This window comes from Stylophora pistillata, chromosome 2, assembly GCF_964205215.1.
Source record: "Stylophora pistillata chromosome 2, jaStyPist1.2, whole genome shotgun sequence".
NCBI classification, from domain to species: domain Eukaryota; kingdom Metazoa; phylum Cnidaria; class Anthozoa; order Scleractinia; family Pocilloporidae; genus Stylophora; species Stylophora pistillata.
Genome location: NC_142520.1, coordinates 55,161,595 through 55,184,431, shown reverse-complemented (window position 1 = coordinate 55,184,431; position 22,837 = coordinate 55,161,595). Strand labels below are relative to the sequence as shown.

At 40.9% G+C, this 22,837-nt stretch overlaps 1 protein-coding gene and 1 pseudogene across 1 annotated transcript in view; one reads left to right on the top strand and one right to left on the bottom strand.

Moving 5' to 3' along the window:
* LOC111344527 (neurochondrin) overlaps window positions 1–22,837 on the bottom strand; it is a 130,882-nt gene that overhangs the window by 53,024 nt on the left and 55,021 nt on the right. The gene's annotated exons all lie outside the window — the stretch shown is intronic.
* On the top strand, window positions 1,980–4,380 carry LOC148740471 (uncharacterized; annotated as a pseudogene).

Genomic DNA, 22,837 nt, shown 5'->3' with positions numbered 1-22,837 from the left:
GGCGCAAAATAGGTCGTCACTCGACAATGTTCCGATTCGGACGCCATTTTGTTTCACGGCCGTTGGGAGACTGAAACAGAAACTTCGAATCCCTCTCCCCTGGGGAAGAATTTAATTGTATTTATGCCCTTTTTCTGGGGGATATGGTGAAATGAACTGTGGACTAAAAAGCAGACTTCAAGATGGCGGTCGAAGGAGAGGATTCTTCGAGCTCTCGAATTAAGATTAAATCGGGTCGTTTTTAACTTTAGGGTGCCTAACAGCCATTTACAGTGTACTTCTAGGCTACAGAATACATTTCAAGGTAGTGTTTTCTTAATATTTCCGTAATTCTTCAATAAAAAAATCCACGAAGAATGGCAATGGTCCATTCAAACCTTCGTAGACTTTATATTAGTTCATGAATGAATAAAGTGGTCCGCAAACGCGGCTCGTATGACATGTTACATGAGCTCCTTAGTTTTTGGCGCGCAATTTGTCTTAAATTTCGAGCAGTTAGCTAGTTCAAGTAGCAGCGTGGAGAGTTCCAACTTGTGTTTAATTAGAACACATTATCAAATCCCATATCCTCTGCCAAGGCAACAAAGATGTCTTTAAAGATTGACTGTGCTTGGGCAAGAGTGTTTCTTAGAGAAACTAAAAGTTTAAGCAAAACTGAAAGGATTCCCGGTGAAGGAAATACAAAGTTTGCTGCTAGATTGCTGCAAGATAGATTTAAAATCTTCAATGAACATTTTCAAGAATACCCTGGGCTACACATAAAACGGGAAGACTTCATGCGGCATTACAGAACCATTGATGAAAAATTTTACAACTGGAGAAGTAAAACCGAAAAAGAAGCATACCTAACAGCATTTTCCTCAATGAACTGGAATGAGGGCAAAGTAATTAGTAAAGAAGGGAAAAAAGATCACTCATTGACCAGCTGCCAGGCCTGCCTTTTATTCAACTCTCAATTACAATCTACCTTCCCTATAAGTAAGTTTTGCAGAGGTGCTAGGAAAGGACCTCTGACTGAACTTAACACAAATGTCAAGAGACAATGTCAGAGAGAACCTAAGGTCACAAAAAGGAAATTAAAAAGCATTGGGGAAGCAATATATGCCACTTACAATGAAAAATGCCAGGAAAACTTTCAAAAATCACTAAGTGACATTCTAGTGCTTGTCCCTGAAGCGGATCTTAAAAAGAAGCCTTCACCTGCTGAAAAGAAAACAAGGAAGAGAAATGAGCGAAGGCAAACAAAAAAAGAACTAGAGACCAAAATGTCACAAAATGACAGTGCAGTTCACCTTAGCCTTCGTCAGTCTTACAGTTCAAGACAAATCCAAAGAATGGCCCTGTCCTTTGAAACCTTTGAAGAGGCCGAGGAGAGAGCAAAAACGACCCCACCAAAGGTCAGGGAACGATCCCACACAGCTTCACTTGCTAACATAGAAGGAAAGTTGGACCAGCTACTTGCAGATGTAGAGTCATGGCCTGATGGTCCTCCAAACTGGTCAGAAAAAGCCAGAATGTACAACATCAAAACCAAGGGAAGTGATTCGACACCTGGCAATGGAGGGCAATTAGTCAAAGCCTTTTTAAACTCAAACAAAGTAGACATTACCCGATTTAAGCCCCCATCAGAAGTGCATCTCACTTCAGAGGATGGCCTTACAGGTAAAAAAAGTGGTAAATTTGTAACTAAGCCGACAGTGGAGAGTTACATCTCTGCAATATCATTTATAAGTGAAAGAAATTGTGTATTAGGATTGAACAAAATTTGATTTATTAATTAAAGAACAGTGAGATTTAAGAGTTAAAATTTAGAATTTAGAAGTAGAACAAGAAGGCCTAAAGTAATAAGAATGCATACAACAGTCTAAGTCAAGTTAATGATGAATATGTGACCCTATAATACTTTCATGGGTTTTTTTCATTTCTCTAGCCTCATGTAAGGTTTGATTAATTTTCCAGGATTCAGGGTACGCAGAGCTATGAGGAAGCAAAAGGGGGGAGAAATTTCTGTGCCTGTGATGCAATCAAATAAACAACTCAAGCAAAGCATCCATGAGGGAATAGAGAGTGGCAAATTCAACATAGGAGAGCCAGTGATAGAAAGAGAGATTGCCAAATTGGCTATAAATGCACAGGGAGAGATAGAGCAGAAGAAATGCCACTTGCAAGCGAGGAAAATTCCCTTCCAAGACATTAGAAAAGAAGCATTGATTAAAAACAAAGACCTCCTTCGAATAAAAAATGATGCATTTTATGAAGAGCTCAGTGAAAGTGAGATTCGTGCAGAGCTAGAAAAGATCAGTGAGGATATAAGGGGAACACATGATGAAATCAAACAAAGGCTGAAAAGCTTTCAGCGGAAGAGGCATTGGCTGATTTGGCATGACCATTCAACCCTTTCAAATTATGGTCACATGCTCTTTTGTGTGAGAGAGATGTATGACCCAGCAATTCATTTCTCTGATGCAGAAGCTAGAGTTCAATATGGAAAAGATGTGGATGTCCAGGCAACAGTGGAGAGGCCCTATCTGTATATGCTGGGGCAGAGCAGTTCCAGTATTGAAGATCAGATAAAATTTGTTCCAGCCAGACATGATGATTTAGTAAATTTAACCCAAAAAGTGAAAACAGAGGAGGATGTTGAAGTAGAAGATGAGATGAGATTCATGAATGGAGACAACCCTGCAGCAAACTTTGAATGTGGAAATCAGCATGGAGGGCATTATGGTTGCCCAGGTTGTGATGGGCATTTAAGCATGTGCCATGATCTAGATTACATGGCCCAAAGAAAGTACAGAACATTGACCGAACGGCAACAGCTGGTGTTAGCGGGAAGGAAAGGAAAAGAGGCAAAACAACTCCTGAACCCATTTAAAGATCTCAAGGTCAACGAGCTACGAGCTGAAATTGAAGCAAGAGGACTTGGAGATTCAGACAAAACGAAACCACAACTTGCAAAAATTTTAAATGAAGAACTTGGAGGGGCAACAAGAATTCCAGCACTGTTGTTTGGGGATGAGAGTGTTTCTGTGGAAAGTCTCAACCTCCAGTCCTATGAGGTACTGTGTTTTGAAGCTCTTCACTGCTCCATGAATCACATTAAAAACATTCTGGAAGAAATCCCACATCACATTTCTGACATCGATACACTGATAAAACTTAAAGAAATACTGGCTGTCCAACTTAACAAAGAGAAAAAACGAGGAGTAGATTATTGCAAGACACTAATCTACTTAACTATAGCCCTTTACCAGACAACAACCCATGATGTAAGAGCTTTGCTGGCCACCCTGTGCGAAATGGTGGAAATTTTTTATGCCCAGGACAGAAAGAGGTCACCAAAGTTGATATTACGGTTGCATAACCTGTGTTGGAGGCATGCAATTTTGTGCCGAAAAGTGATGACGCCAACTAGAGCCTTAACAAGCAGAAAGCTCTTTGGCATATACTTCCATGCATGTGTATCTCATTCCGCCTTTCTTCTTCGTCTTGCTTCACACCGTTCAACTAATGCAGAAATGTTTGAGAGGTTGTTTGAGGAGCTGACTGACATCACCAGGAAGACCTGGAACAACCGAGTTGAAAGCTTAGTGAGCAATGCAGTTCTGCATATGCAAGCAGAGAAGACTTCAGGAGGAAACACAGCTGTGACCTGCATCATCAGGCAAGAAAAGGAAATCAGCAACATCAGCAAAGCCCTACCAAAGCTGGGAAACACAGTTTTACCCAAAGATGTCATCAACACACATGCTAGGCACTGGGAGGCTCACCTTCAGTCTATTGCTGACTTCCTCGTACCGGGAGAAGGAGTTTGGTGGAGAGAAATTGAGGATGAAGACTGTATTGAGTTCTTTGATGGTCCTGAGGAAATTGAATTCAGGGAGCAAGGACCTTCCCTTCACCACTTTCGCTCCTCCAATATCAGAATGGAGAAAATTTTCCTTCAACACTGCTGGGAAGAATGCATTCAAAGCAGAATCAAAATCCCAGCTACCAGAATTCCCAATGAAGAAAACCATAATGGAGAAGAATGCATGCAACAGAATCTGCCAGTTCAAGATCAGTCATTTGAGAGTGATGGTGAATGTGAAGAAGAAGCTGAAGATACAACTCTATTAATTGATGAAGAAGAGAGTACTGAAAACCTAGAAAATAATCAGATTCTGGAACCACAGCAGCTGAGTGAAACAGTGCAAAATGAGACCGGTGAACCACTGGCTAAGAAACCAAAATTATCTGAAGATTTTTTACCATCCAGCAAAACAGCAAAAGCTCTTTCAGAGATTCTTGGCACAACCAAAGATGTTATATTATATGAAAAACTTAAAAAAAATGCAACAAAAAATTCAAGCTCAAGATACCACAAAGAACACTTCTTAAATCACCTGGCACAAATTCAAGTACAAGTTCTAAAGAAATACAAGGACATAAATGAAGCAATTACTGAGTGGTCAGCCAACTTCAAGAAAGTCTTTAAAAAAAATCCCACAGAAAAACACATGAAAAAAGATCCAGTTATAGCAAAAACATGGAGGAAAAATAAAGTTGCCACTGAGCTACTGAAAATATGGAAGATCACCATTCACCTTCCTAAATAAACACTTCAAATATTCAATGTTTTAACGTATAATACATGCTGATATTTTGTGATTTGCATAATATTTTTCCAAGCCCTGAAAATAATTAATATTTACAGTCCTCAACATTAAGTCCAAAGAAAAGCTTTCTTCAGTGGGTTCCACATGTACTGTAAGCATGAAAAAGCACCAAAAAAAAAAATTTAATACATACCATTTTGAGGAACTTTAGTATAACAATCCAACTGATAAATATGAGTATCCTACATGTATGTAGATCTGGAACATAACTGAAGGCAATGTAGCGTGGTATAAATCTAAAAAAGAACAGCAACAACATGATTAATCAAGTTGCAATGTTTAATTTTGTACAGCAATTTTTAAGTCATCAATTTATTTATGCTTCCAAAGGATTCATTGAACAAAATGAGCTCAAAATGTAACATTTGCCAAGTGCATGATGAATAATGTCGAGCAAATTAAATCTACTCAAGTGATTTTGAAACTAATGACTGTATTGTTAGTTCTCATGGTTAACTTTCATCCAATTTAGCAATTTGATAGCTTGTGAGATGTGATCAAACTTTTTGAGGCAAAGAACAAGGGCGGAAAAATTCCATACTTACTGAGGTTTGTTGATGTTATGTTTACTTGTCAGAACTAAATCATAAATTCCTCTACGAAACATGATTTTAACTTAAGCTAACAAAATGCTTTTCTTCTTACAAATGTCCCTTTCTCTTCACGTTTGTAAGTTGGACCTTATATTTAACACAGGATACGCTGATCAAAAGAAAGATTCTCTATCAACACAAAACAATTTCAATTTCTCACGCTTCGTCCGAAACATATTGAATTAAAAAAGCGTGGAACTAAATTAACACCTGCTCGGCAATGAAAGTAATACGTAGCTTTCCTGTCGGTCAACAAACGCATAAAGCCTAGAATGATCTAGTCTGATGGAACTCACACTGAATTCAATCGAAGGACGCACAACAAGGAACACCTTTAAACAACGTTAAAAAGGAAGCAGTGATAAAAAATTTCTTACCTACATATTCTTCCCAAGAGATTCCAGACCTCTAACAAAAACAAGCCTCAGAATATAAGAGAGCGACAGAGTTTCCGAAACTTCGATGTGCCACAATGTCCGCCATCTTTGCCGCCATTTTGAAATGTTTTTCTCCAGGCGCGATTGACTTCGCGGGGGGGATTTTATCATCCAGAGCCATGCCTTAACGAGCCCGAGTGATCTTTGTACTTCTCTTCCAAGGGGTATTCCCTGGAAGCTGTACTTTGATAACTTTTATACAAGTTTGTCATTAGCCAGTTCACTTCTTGAGCAAGGAATCTTTTGTACTGGGACGACCAGACCAAACCGGGTGGGGTTTCCTCATCAACTTCACATGGCCAGACTCAAAACTGGAGAGAGTAAGTGGATGATGAAAGAACCAAGATTTTTTGCACTGAAGTGGAAGGATACAAAGGATGTATATGTGCTGTCTACTATGGCAAAGCCAGGGGTAGAAGATGTCAGGAGAAAAGAGAAAGGTCATGTGGAAGGTGTTATCAAGCAGTGTCCCTCAGTCGTGGTGGACTACCGCAAGTACATGGGAGGAGTGGATACAAATGATCAACATCTGTCATATTACAAATGTTCTAGGAAGTCTAGTAAATGGTGGATGCCTGTGTTTATGCAGATGTTGGACATGGCAATTGTCAATGCATGGATTTGTGAGTGTTTTCTCAGGGGAGATCATAACTCAAGAAAGCAGAAGGTGTTCAGAGATGAGCTTGTGGTCTCTCTGTGTGGAAAATTTACAGGAAGAAAGAAAGTTGGGAGGCCCTCTGGACTCCCAGGACCAAGGTTTGACAAGGCAGAACATTGGCCTAAGAAAAGAGAACAAAGGTTACTGTGCTTGTGGCTGTGGAAGCCGTGGCCGTATTTACTGTGGAAAGTGGAATGTTCCTCTGACTATTGAGTGTTTTGAACTGTGGCACACAACTGCCTAACTGATGTATTTTAAAAGCTTTTTCTACTTCAAATTAAATTAAGATTTCCTTTACAATGATGTTTAAGTTGTAGAAACAGTTTTAAAGACATTTTAACAATTATTCTTACTTCCAATACCATGTATACATGTCGACGGACCATATGGTCCATTTGGTGGTTTTAGGGTTAAGGAAAACCCTTTCACTTTACATGTCACGTGTCCATGATGGGTTTTATACCCATAGTTCTTTGCGCCAGCACTCACAAAATTGACAATGTGATCACCGTCTTCTAATTCATTCATCATTTGTCCTAAATGATCCCCTAACAAAATTTCGGGTTGTTCAGGACCCCATTTGTACATGACGGAATCTGTATCGCAATACAGTACTTGTTTCCCCACAATTTCTAAAGACTCGTATAATTTGAGTCGCGCTAAAGCTGTGGTAAATGCGGCAATAAACACATTGGTCGTCATACCTTTAGGCGGGTCTGCTTCGCAGCGTTTCACGACCACTTCTACAATTTGCGACGATAAGATTCTGACATCTTGCACTTCGACTAAAGGATTCTCCAACAATTCCAATTAATCGTGCGCTTGATTCAATTGAACCATGGAAGATTTATTGGTCTGTTGCCCAAATTTACCCCAAAACGAGTTCAACATGAGTTTCGCCCAGCAAGTGTACGAGTGGTGCTATGCCACATCTGTTCACATAAACTGGAAGACCAGATGGCACGAGTTGAAAAAGTAGGGAAGAAGAAAGAGTCGGAGAATAAAGAGTCAGAGAAGGAAGAAGAAGAAAACGTTTGAACATTTTTTCTTTTCATGTTAACATTGATTTCTTTTTAAACATTTTTACTTTTCATGTGAACATTGATTTCGTTTTTAAACATTTTTGAACATTTTTTTACTTTTCATCTTAAATTGTTACTGTAGATTGATAGGTTCACATTCACCTGGAGATGCACAAAAAATTGTGATGTCGTGAAATGTTTTGCACATTCTTCTCATAGTCTCGAAGTATTGTTAGCACGCATGTCATTAAATTTGTTTGTTAAGAAATGCGTGCAGTCATTTTATGGGAGGATGGAGAGCTGTAAAGACCTTCCCGATTCGTATCCCAAAGAAGTATATTATCAGTCCTATCTTTGCCCGTACGAAATTTATAAATACGATACACATGCTTGTAATAAATCGGGTCGCGCTGGCGTCTTGTTGCATGCCATCTTAGGGTTTGAAACCACTCCGACTTTAGAAATTCGTCACTGCCTTATTTCCCGCGTGGCAGATTATAGAGATGTGTGGGTATTTCTGGTACTCGTTCGCGAGATTTTAAAACAAGACGAACCATTTATTCCCCATCACCGAAGTAAAATGGAAATATTTGAGTTAGAGGAGTGGTGTGAAATGTTTGAGTATGTGAGGAATAAGTGAATAAAAGTGTGAGATGTGAACCAAATCTCTGACATTTGTGTGTAAACGGCGTCGGGGGTAAAAACCATGTCTCTGTGGTCGAAACTACTTTACCTGCATTACTCGGTGATCGCCTTCTTATGTCGGAGAATAGAGAATTTCATCTACGAGACAAAACGTAGACGTACCCCTTACGATTGGGTTCCTCCTGGGTGTGAACTTACCTTGTTCACCTACGTATTGAGACCATTGAGATTTCCCTTAAATCAAAGAGTCTTTCACCTCATGTTAATCATGAGATGGTTTAGTGGAAAATATACATATAGAATCTATCACCGGCTTTACTCCCATTTCCTTAGCAAGTATTGGATGACGTACTACATAATCAAAGTGTGGATGACGTTAATACTTCTTAAGTGTTAATACAAAATACAATGTCCAAGACAAACACTCAACACCATGAATACGAATCACCTGGATATATTGGGAGTCTATTTAAAAAGAGTTATTTAACCGGGTGGACAGAGGAAGTATTTGAAATTCGTCAAGTGGTACCTGGTAAAGTGACGACCTATAAAGTGAGGGAATTAGACGAAACACCCTTGATCGGAAGTTTCTATTCTTGGGATTTACAAAAAGTTCACGTGGTTTACCTTTGTAAAGATAAAATAGGTGCGAGTAATGATCAAGCCTCATATATCTAAAGTGGGTGTATACAGATCACCAGCAGTACCAATTACACAATTATGAAGTGCTGTCCAGCATATGCTTGATTGTTTGCCAACTCGAGTTAATATTTTTATTGGAGACTTAAATGTAAATTACTTTAATAGCTCACAGAGTGTATCACTCAATAATTAATTTGTAAGAGACTAATTATAGACAACTGGTTTTAAGCTTTACAACTGACAGAAATACTTGTATTGATCACATCTATACCAATTTGTCTGAAACAGAAATACAATTTCAGATTCTAGAAACCTATTTTTCAGATCACAAAACCATTCGTGCATTGGTTAACTTTTAAGCAGGTAATCTTGTTTTATTACTTTTAGACATTATATATTATCTATCAATTGTGATTAAGTTTATAACAAGGGCAGCTAAATAAATAATTACACTGACATGTCATTTACAGATTAATCAGCTTGGATTTCAACTTGACTTAAAAAAGAAAGATGCCTTTAAAACCAACATCAAACAGCACAAAACGCACACCATCATTACAAGGTTCAAAGGAACCCACTACACCACCATCATGAGCTCAAGAACTCACTGTACCATCACGCGCCAAAAAACCCACTATACCATCACGCGCCAAAAAAACCCACTATACCATCACGCGCCAAAAAACCCACTATACCATCACGCGCTGAAAAACCAACTACACCATCACGCGCTGAAAAACCCACTACACCGTCACAAGCCCAAGTTGCTGCAACATTACCACCATCAGGAGCACAAATGCCCACGACACTGCCATCAACTGCCCAAGTCTCCCCTGTAGGACCTACATCTCAAGGTAAGCAGAGATAGACACCTTATTTTTTTAACTTCTAAATGGATGCAATTGCACACATTCAGAACTTCTCCCTCTCTACAATAACATTTTCTTCACATTCATGTAACATTATAAGAATAAAATAGTAGTATCTTCAATAAGACAAATATTTGAGTAAAATGTATTGATTTATTATTAAATTATTGTAATGGAAATCTTCCAATGTGTACAGAAAACAATTCTTTTAAGGTGGTCTTCCACTCAAAAATTTGTATTTTTTGTCAAAAAACTTTCATTTTGAAAATGGTGCTTTTTGGTATCTTTAACCATTACTCTTTCATTCTACAGCTTCCTTTTTTCCATATTCAGGAGGTAAAGTCAAAAATTTTGCTAAATTCCTTAGCGAGTATGAATTTTCACCTTAGCAACGACCATAGCAACGGTTTGTTTATGAAAACAAAACGCAGTTGCAGTCAAAAGGAAACGACGGAATTTCTCCTGGGACCCCTCCCTGGTTATTCCCGTTGTTTATTGACATTTCAATCAGGCATACATGCAGTGAGTTACGAGCACCCAAAATGGCGGATGATATGTGGCGACACTATTTCCCAACTTATCATCCACCATTTTGGTCGTATTCGTTCACTCTATTCCTATTGCGATTTTGCTTGATAATTTATTTATCAATGCCACCAAAGGCTCGTTCTGGTTACACAAAAAAGCGTAAATATCGTGGAAACCAGTACTCTACTGAATCGAAGCGTTCGAAGAAGGAAAAAACGAGTGTCAGCACCAAAGGTCTTGGGAAAGAATGTTCAGCTTCTGCCCGCAAGATTCCAGCAGGTCTGACCACCGCATCTTCTGAGGGTATCAAGGAGTGTAAGGAGTCAATCATAAGTGGATTTCGGTTTGTAGATATGAGAATTTTGTCTTCTGTGATGGAATGTATGCCATGCAAAGAATGCTTTGTTTGTGATTTAATTTTACAAGAGCAAGCTATGAAACGCAAAGGTTGTGCCTCGAATCTTCGTTTGCTTTGCTGCTCGTGTGGTTGGTCTATGGAATTCTTTACTTCAGCTCAAATAGGCCGTTTCTTTGAAGTAAACAGAAGATTTGTGTATGCTTCAAGATCTGTTGGTTGTGGACGTGCGGCAGGTAAGAGGTTTTGTGGACTTATGAACATGCCGCCACCTCCTAGACCTACACCATATGCTCGCCATAATAAAGAAATACTCTTAGTCCTATCAAAAAGGCTAACAACAAGTCAAAGACACCATATTTTCACTGCCATGTTCAGACGAGCAACGCATCCAAAGTTAAAGCAGTGTGTTATGAAACGAAAAAGCGAACCACTTTGTATCAAGCTTATAGTTCCAAATCGCCTGTAAAGATTAGTGGAGTGAAACGACTCAGTGTTTTCAAAAGTAACCGGCGCCCGACGCAAGTCACCGGCTACTTCGAGCGTTAGCGCCGGGTACTTTTGGAAGTCAAAATTAAAAAAAAAAATTAAAAAAACAAAAAGTTCCGATTCCTATGGGTTAAAGTTAAGGATAACATATTTTGTTCTTGCCCACTGATCGCGTTCCAGCATCAGAAATCGTAACTCTTTTATTCAACAGCATTCAACTTGGACTGGAAACCATTTGCGTTTTCCCACGAAAGACCGACATTTGATCCTGCTATTTCGTGACTAGTTTTTTCTTGCGTAAGCGAATTATGAAATCGTCTTCTTCTCCACATCGCGTGTTTGAATCTGTTTGTGAATTCGTGAGAGCTTTGTACTTGGCGCTTTCTTTAAGAAAACGGTCCCAGTCACCGGATGAAAAGGCAGAAATCACAGCCGCTTTTAACCCAGTTTGGGTTCAAACAGCAAAGAAAGGAGATTGCAGGTATGAAACACTTTTTAAAATGCAAATGTTCGCCGGGTTCCTGTTTACAATCCCCCAGTCCATCAGAAAATAAGTATTGGTGCATGTTATGAATGAAACATTGCTTGAAAACAATATTGTATCGCTTAGGTTGAATTATTTATTGTCAACAAGGCGATTTATAAGGGATGCTTTTATTTATTCAACGCTTGGTTTCGTGAGGCGCCGTTTCGAGAATGAACTGGCAGACTCTGGCGATTAAATAAATTTTATGCCGACACAAATTTGGTCACATTTAACTTTTTATATAAGCCAGGCATTTTTAAGATTTTTGTGAGACTTAAAGTTTCATTTCAAGTCTTCATAATCAGTAAAGCGGGTGAAACTGAATGTTTTACAGTTCTTTATGGAAAATTAATTTTATACGAAGCCGACACAGCCAGACTAGTCGCGACATAAGTCGCGCCACATGTTACGGCTCGCTTAACATATATGAGTTTTACTGAAATTGATTGTTTAGCAAAGCATTGTTCTTCTGATAACTAAAAAAAACAGTTAAAACAATTGTGCCCGCGGAATAAAATTGATTTATCTAATCGATTGAAATTTTGGCTAACAATGCATTATTTATGGAGCTTGTATGTCGCGCTAAAAAATAAAATTAAATCTCCGCCTTTAACTCAAATTTTGTATACGTGAGGTCATATACGTGAGCGCGAAATAACTATGCTTGGTTTATTTAACGCGTTGGTCATGGGGGATAAATGGTACACATTGTCAACATCGATACATATTCTCACTGCTTTCGTTAGATGCACCAGACACGGAAGGGTCTTCTGCAACGCCTAGTACGTCCTTAAACTTCGAAGATGCCGAAAGTTTGCCCGTCAATGTGTTACGCGACTGCCAAGAAATCTCTGTGACCGCAGCCCCTACCAACCACGCTGAAGGTAAACGAACTTTTTATTACAATTCGTGATATTTCTTTCTTTTTTTGAGAGTAGCCTTCTCTAGTTGGTGGTTTCCATCACACACTGAAGAAAAAAGGTAAAGAATCTTACATGTATTTTCCTCCCACAGATACTGTGTGTATACAGTCACTGTCAGAGAGTGATATCACGAACAGTTTCACTGAAGAACAGCAGACGAAGAAAATTCATCACTACATTCTCTGCAAAAAGCGTGACTGCTTGGGTGTGTCTCAAGAAGAAAGAGCACGCATCAAAACAACCAAAAAGAAGCAGATGTTTAATCACAGCCTTATCTTTAATAAGGATTTGGCCTATAGCCCTAAAGTACAGATGTGGTGGCTCGTTTACATCGAAGGAGAAGGTCAATACTGTCTGATCTGCAAGAAGTTTGATTCCAAGAATCCCCAAAACAAAAAGGAATTTTTTTCTGCAGAACCAAGCACAAGGTTAAAGAAAGATTGCCTCGAGGAGCACATTGCAACAAAGAGACACAAAGATGCAATCACTGCCATTCTTATGAACAGGTTGTCAGTTTTCCAGAAAGAGCTCGATCATAATGCTGAAGTTCAGGTTGATGTGTATGAAAGAGTTTTCTATTGCCTTTACTGGTTGGCAAAGGAGGATATAGCAAATGTCAAGGTTAAGAGTCTGTTAACCCTTTCCTTCCCAGGTAGCCCTACAGGGCTACCTGGACCACACACAAAAGGCTCCAGGCGTTCCTCGTGTTACTACCGTGAAGTCGGAGTCTGGGTACGATTAAAAACCATCAGTGTTGTTTTGAGTCTTATTCTGGCTAGTTTGGGACGTTTTCCTCGCAATTTTTTGCCTTTCTCGGTTACACCTTTCTTGTTTATCATCAGGATATTTAAAAATGGCGACTTGTCGAATCCGAGAAAATTTGTCTGTAGAAGAAGTTTTAGAGCGGCTAGATGCGATGGACGCCGATCCATCGATCGTTTATGACTCGTCTGAGTCAGAGATCGAAGATGAGGAAGTTGTGGCCGTTTTTCCTGAGAATTCAGTGGGATTTGAGGATAATTCTGGTGACAGTCCTTCTTTATCGGATGAAGAATGCGAGTCTTCGAGTGAAAGTGAGGTAGATCGTCGCGAATATGTGAGAGAACAGCGACAAGACAGGTCTCGACAGCTTCGAGAAGCCATTGGCAGAGCACGTGGTCGAAGAAGAGGCCAAGGAGCGGTGAGAGCCAGAGGGAGGAGAGGAGGAAACCGAGGAGCCAGAATCCAAGATGGCGGCCAACAATATGTTTGGTTAGAGGAAAACAGCAGGAAAAATTTAAAACAGTTTACAAGTGCTGTTGGGCCAACAAGACGAGGTGAGAGGAGGCAGGCAAGTGCTCTTGAGTACTTTGAACTGTTTTTTGACCACCATGTGTGGAATTTGTTATTGACAATGACAAATCTGAATGCACAAAGGAAGAGGGCTGCTGGTACTGATGGTGGGGCCTGGAAAGATGTGACCCTGGAAGAACTGAAGGCATTCTTTGGACTAAACATTGCCATGGGAATTGTGAAATTGCCTGAGGCTAAAATGTACTGGCAGCAGGAATGGCTTACTAATGTTCCTGCCTTTGGTGAAGTCATGCCCAGGAATCGCTTCTTCCAGATTTTGCGCTATTTGCATGTCTCTGATGATGCTGCTATTGTTCCTGCTGGACAACCAGGATACGATAAGTTACACAAAATAAAGCCACTATTGGAACTGCTTTTTCCTAACTTTGAAAAAGCTTATAATCTCCATAAGAACATATCTATTGATGAATGTATGATTCCTTGGAGGGGGCGTTTGTCCTTCCGCCAGTTTATTGCAAGTAAGCCAATCCGTTTTGGCATCAAAGTCTGGGTCTTGGCAGATTCAGAAAGTAAATATATTTATAGGCAGCAATTGTATATAGGGAGAAATCCAGGGGAAAGGGCAGAGGCGGGACTAGCAACTAGGGTGGTAAAGGAATTGTGCACTGGATTGGAGGGTTTTGGCCATCATTTATATACTGATAATTTTTACACAAGCGTGGATCTTTATCAGTATTTATTTGAAAACAGTATTTATGCTTGTGGGACCATCAAGGGATCGAGGAAGAATTTTCCCAAGGAAATATTATTTGAAGGGACCAGGGGCTTGGCCAGGGGCACATATCAATGGCGGATGTGTGGTCCACTTCTTGCTGTTGGGTGGCTAGACAACAAAGCTGTTTACTTTTTGTCTACCATTCACCCCCCTGAATTTCCACGGCGGGCAAATGCTGAGGCAAGGGTTGTTCGGCGAAGAGGGGCGGGAGAGGGAGGGGAAAGTGGAGATGTCCCTTGCCCACCCTTGTTGAAGGATTATAATAATTACATGGGTGGGGTTGATCAAGCTGATCAAATGCTAAGGTATTACACTTGTATCAGGAAAACAGTGAAGTGGAACCGTCGTGTTCTTTTCCATGAGGTAGAGGTGGCCATTCACAATGCCTTTGTCATTGAATGCCATGAAAGGGAGGGAACAAACAGACCTAGGAGGGTTGCTTTGGACTTCAGGTATGAGTTGGCCGAGGGTCTGATAGGGAATTCCCGTACCCAACCAAAGACCCCAAATGCGCCACGAAATGAGGAGTTACGAATCCAAAATGTGGGTGCACATATGCCAGAAATGCTTGCAACTAGGGGAAATTGTGCTGTTTGCAGCAAAAAAATAAGACTATCTCATAAAAATGACTTCAAAGATGTTCCCAAGGATAGGTCACCCCCAGTTCCATATGTGCCACGCCCAAGCATATTTTGCAGGGTGTGTAATGTTTTCCTGTGCATCCAGAAGGATCACAACTGTTGGGGTGATTATCATTCTAAAGTAGAGTACTGGAGATAGAATAACTTTGTAGACAATTTTACCTTGCATTTTAAACATTTGGGTCTTGCTACAGGCTTTGTAACTTGAAAAATGTTAATTTTTTATATTAAAATATATTTTTTATTAAGTTTATTAATATTTTATTAGAAGCTGTGACTATATGACACTGTATTAAATGATGTATTCTTAAAAAGAAATGTCTAAAGTTTCATTTGATATCTCATTTATGGTAGTATGTTGACCATTAAACAACTTAGAAACATTTATTTGTTGGTCCTCTTGTATCCTTAAAATCCACCCCCGGGAGCCTGGGAATGAAAGAGTTAAAGTTGGTTGCGAAGCTGGGGTGTGATATGAGTGGCTTTAATCACACAACAGTAGGTTCCTTTCGCAACATGTTGCTTCTTCTTGGTGAAATGATTCAAAATGAAGTCATTTCTGCTGTAACTGGGCCATTTGGGGTGATGGTTGATGACATGACTGACATTGCAAATTTGGAGCAAATGATTGGTTTCATCCAGTATTATAACAGGGGTAGCGAAAAGGTTGAGGTGAAATTTTTGTGTTTGGAAAATGTTCTCGCCAGCTCTGACGCAGCAGATTCTTTAACCATCACAAGCATCCTTCTGGAAGTCATTGAGAAACACAGTCTCAATTTTGACTGGTTTAAAAGCTTTGTGTCAGATGGAGCAAGTGTCATGGTGGGAGAAAGGTCAGGTGTAGCTACCAGGCTGAAAGCAGATGAAATTGGTCGAAAAGCTGCAGCCGGAGGAAAGGGAGTAGACCTCAAGATAAGCAAAACTCAGATTAGAAAGGTTGCACAGCAAGGTGGCAGCCTCTTCTCATCACTTTTAGCGCTCGGTTCAAAAGTATTGCCCAAAGTAATACCAACTGTAACGAAATTAGCTACGAAGACAATACCCGGACTTGCAACGGGAGCGCTCACAAGTCTAGGTAATTTTGCTACAGACAAAATCCTAGGTGCAGGTCTCGTACCAAACTCGAAAATTAAAGAACTCGCCGCGTACAAAGATCTTTTGACAGATAAACAGAAGAGGGACATTCTCGCCGCGCTTCAATCTGGTGGTGATTTGAAAATAAAGCTGACTAAGAGACAGCAATCAGCAATCAGAACTCACCCTTCAAAAACATTCCGATCGTAGGAGACATCTTCTGAAACCCTCATTTGAAAACAAACCCATAACAAACCTCGATATCGAAGCGTGGGTAAACTACCTCAAGATCTCAAACTTTGACGGTGTGATCTCGAGAGATCACATAAGAGATTGTAAACCAAAGCATTGCTATGTGATGAATCTTAACGAGTCACACGAAAGCGGATCACACTGGGTAGCGATGTTTTTCGGTTCTAACCTCATCTTATATTTTGACTCGTTCGGATTACACCCACCCGAGGAAGTTGTAACGCTTTCCAAAACCTTTGATATAAATTATGCATACAACAACGTGAAATATCAAGCTATGTTGAGTGTGTTGTGCGGCTATTATTGCCTGTGGTTTTTGAACGAGGTGAGTGGAAGACTGAAAAGGCGCGACCTTGCTGAAAAGAGTCTGTATCAAGTATTCAACGATGTGGTAAAACCTCTGTCACACAGCGATACCTCGTCAAACGAGCGCTTTATCGTGAAGTATTTTACCGAAGTATAATTCAAACAAAAAAACAAAAAAAATTATCTGAAGAAGTTACAAACAGAAAGCATGGGATGTTACGACGGTTTTGATCACAATTTTGATCCAAGAGTGTATGAAGCATCGAAGAAAGGGTCTGAAGGCCCACCGGACCCTACAAGACCCCAAGGTCTAAAAGGCACAAAAGACGCTATCGACCCTGCCGGTGAACCGCGCACAATATCAAGCGTGTTAGGCCTTGAAAAGGTCTTGAGCGTGTTATGCAGCTGCTTCACCTGAGGTGAATACATAAAAAATCTCTTCAAATTATCTGAAGAGATTACAAAACAGACAAGATGGGTTGGTCAGATGGTTATCACGAAGTCGATCACCGCCAGGCGGGCGGATCGAAAGAAGGTCCTGCAGGACCGCCAGGTCCTAAAGGCGACACTGGCGCTACTGGCGCACAAGGCCCGCAAGGTCCACGTGGAGCCACCGGCGCTACTGGCGCACAAGGCCCGAGAGGTGTAAAGGGAGACAAAGGCGAGAAAGGCGACACCGGCACTGCCGGTGTGCGAGGCCTGCAAGGTCCTCGTGGTGCTACAGGTCCGCAAGGTGCGAAAGGCGACGCTGGCCCGCAAGGTGCGAAAGGCGACGCTGGCCCGCAAGGTCCTAAAGGTGACGCTGGCCCGCAAGGTGCGAAAGGCGACGCTGGCCCGCAAGGTGCACGTGGAGTCAAAGGTGGTAAAGGCGACAAAGGCGACAAAGGCGACACCGGCTCGCAAGGCCTGCAAGGGCCTGCCGGTCCGAGAGGACCTACAGGGCCAAGAGGTTTACAAGGAGTGAAAGGCGACACCGGCCCTGCCGGTCCGCAAGGTCCTCAAGGGCCTACTGGCCCTGCCGGTTCATCAGCGTCAGGTAGTAACATCGATCTCTCAGATTTGAAGAAGAAAATAACTTTCACAAGCACACATGGAGCAGACCGACAGGTTACAGGTCTAAGCGATCAACCACTCAATGGCACCGCCGCTGTAAACGAAAACAAACTAAACACCGAACTCGCGAAGAAAGCCGATACATCAACGGTGCTTAACGGCTTGAGCGGCAAAGCTGATACATCAGCCGTTATGCTATTGGATGGAACCCAGAAGATGACAGCTAACCTTGATATGAATGGTAAAGATGTGATCAACACCAAGAGAGAGAATTATCTAGGCATGACGACACAACAACAAGCAACATACGAAAATTCAAACACACTCGTCTCACGCTACGAAGCGGGTGCAATGAAAAGACATCTCCAAGGTCTTCTCGATATGACCACTCTATCGAGTGCTACACAAGTTTACGTTGACAACCTGAAAAAGACAGTGTCAAGCTTTCGCAACCTTAATGACAAGCAAACTTTAGACGCGCGTAAACGCAAAATCGTGAATCTGCCTGACACATTCTCAGATAACGATGAAGCTGTTAGTATGAAGTATGTAGATACAACTGTTATGAATGTGTATACTATAGCTCAAAGAAAGGTAAATAAATCGGGTGATACAATGACAGGTGATCTTGCAATGGGTTCCAACAAAGTCACTTCTAGTCATACAGCCGCAGCCGATAGCGATCTTGTGAACAAAAAATTTGTCGAGGATAAATTAGCGCATAGCATAGCGGGCCCTCAGTTGAGTAACGACCTCTCATACATCATGAGCAAAAACGGTCAGTTTTCTGACGAGGACGACATCACCGGCAAAAATATCACAGACCAGGTTGTTCTGTACCCCACAAACCCTCGAACAAAACCGTTTGATTTAAGCATCGACGCTGTCAAAGGTTATTCTTCTCGGTTTGGCGTGAATATGTATCAGGCTGACCAAGCCGAATACACCGTCGTCTGTGAGTTGTGTTGGCTATCGAGTAAAGTCGATCCAAACAGTGTGACTCTGACGGCAACATCTTCTGTTGAAACTATTTCAGCTCAGCGTAGTAATCGATTTGAAAATCACATCGTCGCCTTGATTCACATGACTAAATGGTCAAATGCGACACCCAACTACCTCATGTTTGACGTTGTGATCAAAAACAAGTCTGGCCAGTCTTACGACCAGAAACTCCCCATCTGGGTGATCATTTACGGAAGCAAAGGTTATCACAACAGCATACCGAAATCTGTTTGGACAACTTGGTACAGCTTTGTGAGTGGCGGAGTCAGAATAAATTCCGCGCTTACTCTCGCAAAACAACCGTCTGCTGCCAATTCGGCGGTAACGAAAAAGTATGTTGATGATATCCAAACATCTTTACAGACAAATATCGATACAAAAGCGACAAAGACGGAGCTGACAAATGCAACAAAAAAGATCTGGTATCGGGGGAACTGCGCTCATAACAACGCGTCGCAGGTAACATTTTACGTAAATGGCACATCAGATCATACCACAAACGTAACACAGAGTGATAACGCTGATTTCACCGTCAACAGTTCAGACAATACAAAACTCATAGTCGTAAACGCCGGCCTGTATCTGGTCACATACATCGATGGTGTCCAGTCTCAACATCTACATAATCTCAAGTTTACCTTGAGCAATTCGTTTGTCACCACAGCAAGCGGCATATTGATGCCGTTGCCCAACACAAGAAAGACTTGGGTTAATACCACTAATACCGTTCTGTTGTATTTCCAAGCAAACACAACGCTTAGCATAGCGACTGATAACAGTGCTACTCTACTTGATGGACTGGCTTGGAGTCATCTGTTGATTGTGAAGCAAGATTGATCCTGCAAAGCAGGATCAATCCATGCGATCGATGATCGCATTAGGCCTTGTAAAAAAAAGCTAATTTTATTATGAGTCACTCATAATAAAATGTCTGACGCAGCCATCTTCAACTTTAATCACATCGACTACTCGATCGGTGAGGAAAAGATCGATGAACTCAAGGCTCTATACAAACACTACCACAAGAAGTGGTGGTGCTCGCGCAAGATATTCACCATCTTCAAACGAAAGAGTCTTCTCTGCAAACTGGGAAGTACCACGCTCATCATTGTTGGTGGGATAGCCGGTGGAGTAACCCTAAATCCGATACCCCTCGCTACAATATCTGGCACCGGCCTCCTTCTCAAAACGTTTACAGAGGTGAAGAAGTTTGACAGAAAGATAGATATGAGTAAATTCGCTTTCACTACCTATGAGAAGATCTTGACCGATCTGAGAAGCTACCTGAGAGGAAGAGCCTTCAACAGCGCATCGTTCCTCGATGAGGTGAAGCTTATCGATGACACCATCACAGATCTTTGCCCGATATTTCAGTCGAGTAAGGTACTCAAGCAGTATGAAAAACGCTTTGGTGAGGCCTAGGCTCTGGGATAGTCAACTTCTTCGGTGCTTTCCTTTTTTGAAACAAAAAAGGAAAAAAGAAGGCTTGCTTTAGACTTGTAAGTCTTGTTGTTGTAAGGGTAGTGCCCTACCTTCTACGGCATAGAAGGGCACCGAACTACTGATACTAACGAGAAGATTGATGAAAAAACGATTTGATTGTTGTATCTTAGTTGGCTTTATTTTCAAATCACCCCCAGATTCAAGCGCGGTCCAGAGGTCTTTTTTTTGAAGCTCTGTCAGAAGATTTCTATGAGCTGCGAGCAGTTCAAATTTTTTGTTTGGCACGTGAAACCAGTTATATTCATCATATTCATCATATTCATCTTCATCTTTTTCCTCATTTTTTTCTTCTTTTTCTTCTTCTTTTTCTTCTTCTTTTTCTTCTTCATCCATTGGCAGCAATGGTCTCCCATCCCACCCAACTGCTTTTCGGATGTCGTAAAACTTGCCATTCCATGGGTGAAGAAGCATGCCAGTCTTTTCGTTAAAGTTAATGGGGGCTATATATTTGAGACGTGGGACAGTCTGATCGCTTTTTGGTAAGGCTTCATCTTCTACCTCTTCATCTTCTCTCTCTTCTTTCTCTTCTCTCTCTTCTTTCTCTTCTTTTTTGCTGCGTACTTTATCGATGTATTGCATCGTGTTTTTGCATTCAGCTATTGCATTGAGGAATTCTGTTGAAGTATGGTATTTTGTTTGTCGCTTGCAAAAGCATCCTTCGGGATCATCTTCCTCTTCAACCTCTTCGAGGTCTTCTTCTTCGCTCTAAGGTAACTCCAAGTACCAGTCATCGTCTTCTTCTTCAACCTCTTCATCTTTTTCTTTACAATCAACTTGCTTCAACCTTTCATAGTCAGGCCAAACACCGAATGGATTTGGGTAAGATGGCTCTTTGAAGTCAGACAAAAAGGCTGTAGGCCAAGAAGGTGGTGGAGACAGTTTCTTCAACCTCTCAAGGTTGAATTTAACTACTCTGCTGTCTGTCACATCAAAGGTGGCATATCGGTTTTTCGAGAAACCTCCAAGTTTCACATATGCATCATGCACTAGCAGCTGCACTCACCAATCTCCACTGCAAACTATACTGTCGATGACAATGGCCATCTTTACCCTACACTCACGACCTATGTAATCAAGTAGCTCTAATTTTGTGTAAACAACATCTTCACCTGTGTGTACATTCAATGTGTGTATATGTAAGGGGGTATGTATCTTCTGAATAGACTCAGAGTACATAAGTTTGGGGTAAAAGATTGGGTCTTCATCTTCATCTTCTTCTCTCTCAACCATAGGGAATTTCATACTCTCTGCCACCTCTTTTCCATAAACTTTATTGAGGTGTTCATAGCAAAGATTCTTCAACTCTTTCAAGGCATTATAAAAAAGTTTTTCTTGTGAATTGAATGGACTCAGGTAAACAGGCATTGTGTACCCCTTAATATCTCCATCTACACTCAAGTTTTGTTGTAGGTATGAATAGAGGAGAGGGGATACTATCACCAGCGGCCCCGTTTCCCCACAGGCGTTTTTTACTTTAATTTTGATGTGACTTTCGTATTTTGATCCGGTTTTCTGTTTTTCGAATATGACGTTGTCCTTGTTGATGTCTTTGAGTTCTGTGAGTTTCATCATCGCGTGTAATAATTGTAATGTGCTGTGCTTTAGTTGCTTTGCAACTATCCAAGACAAAAAAAATCAAAAAAAGTGAAAAACAAGGGTAGCACTTAACTTTTCAAATAAATGCAACATCTGCTTTTTACACTTAACTTACCACTTAAGTGGTAAGAATACCTTTCCTTTTTCGTTTCAAAAAAGGAAAAAAAGACCACGAAGAGGTCTAGTCTTCAAGGTCTAGCTCTTCATCATCTTCGAGTTCATCTTCAGAAAGGACGGCCAATGGCTGCACCTGTGTCTGCGGCAAATGTTGTATATATACATCGTTTAGTTTCAGCTGTACCGATGCGTACTCATCACTCAGATAGATACTATCAACCACGATGGTCATCTTTACTTTACAGTAATCAAGACAGTCTAGTAGCGGAGTGAGTCTTTCTCCCCACCTTGTGTGAAAGATGGTACGTGTCCTACCAGACTTTTGACTGTACATAAGCCTTGGATATAGTACTGGTGCTTTCCCCTCTTTCTCCACCAGTGGAAACTTTATGCTCTCTGCCACATCTGTGCCATAAACTTCGTCTAGATATTGATAGCAAATGTGCTTCAACTCTTTCAATGCTTCATAGAAGGCAAATTCTTTCTGCGTTGGCTCGCCAGAGCCGTCAGCTTTGTGGTTCCACAGAGGAGTGGGTAGTGTGTAGCCTATAACATTTACTCCACTCTTACTCAAGCTTGGCTGTACACCAAACGAGAATCGAAAAGGTGAAGCTATCACCAACGGACCGGCAGCCGCCCCGGCGTGTTTGATCTTGATGTTGATACGTTCGTGACCGTGTTGGTTAGTGGCCGCCTCTTCAAAGATAACATTATCCCGCGTAATACTTTTAAGACTTGAGAGTTGCATGTTTGTAAATCTGTAATGTAATGTACTTTACTTTTCTTCGCTTTATATCTTTACAGAGAAAAAAAATCAAAAAAAAGAAAAAAAAACAAGGGTAGTTCCATACCGACCAAAAAAGCAACACACATTTTCTAT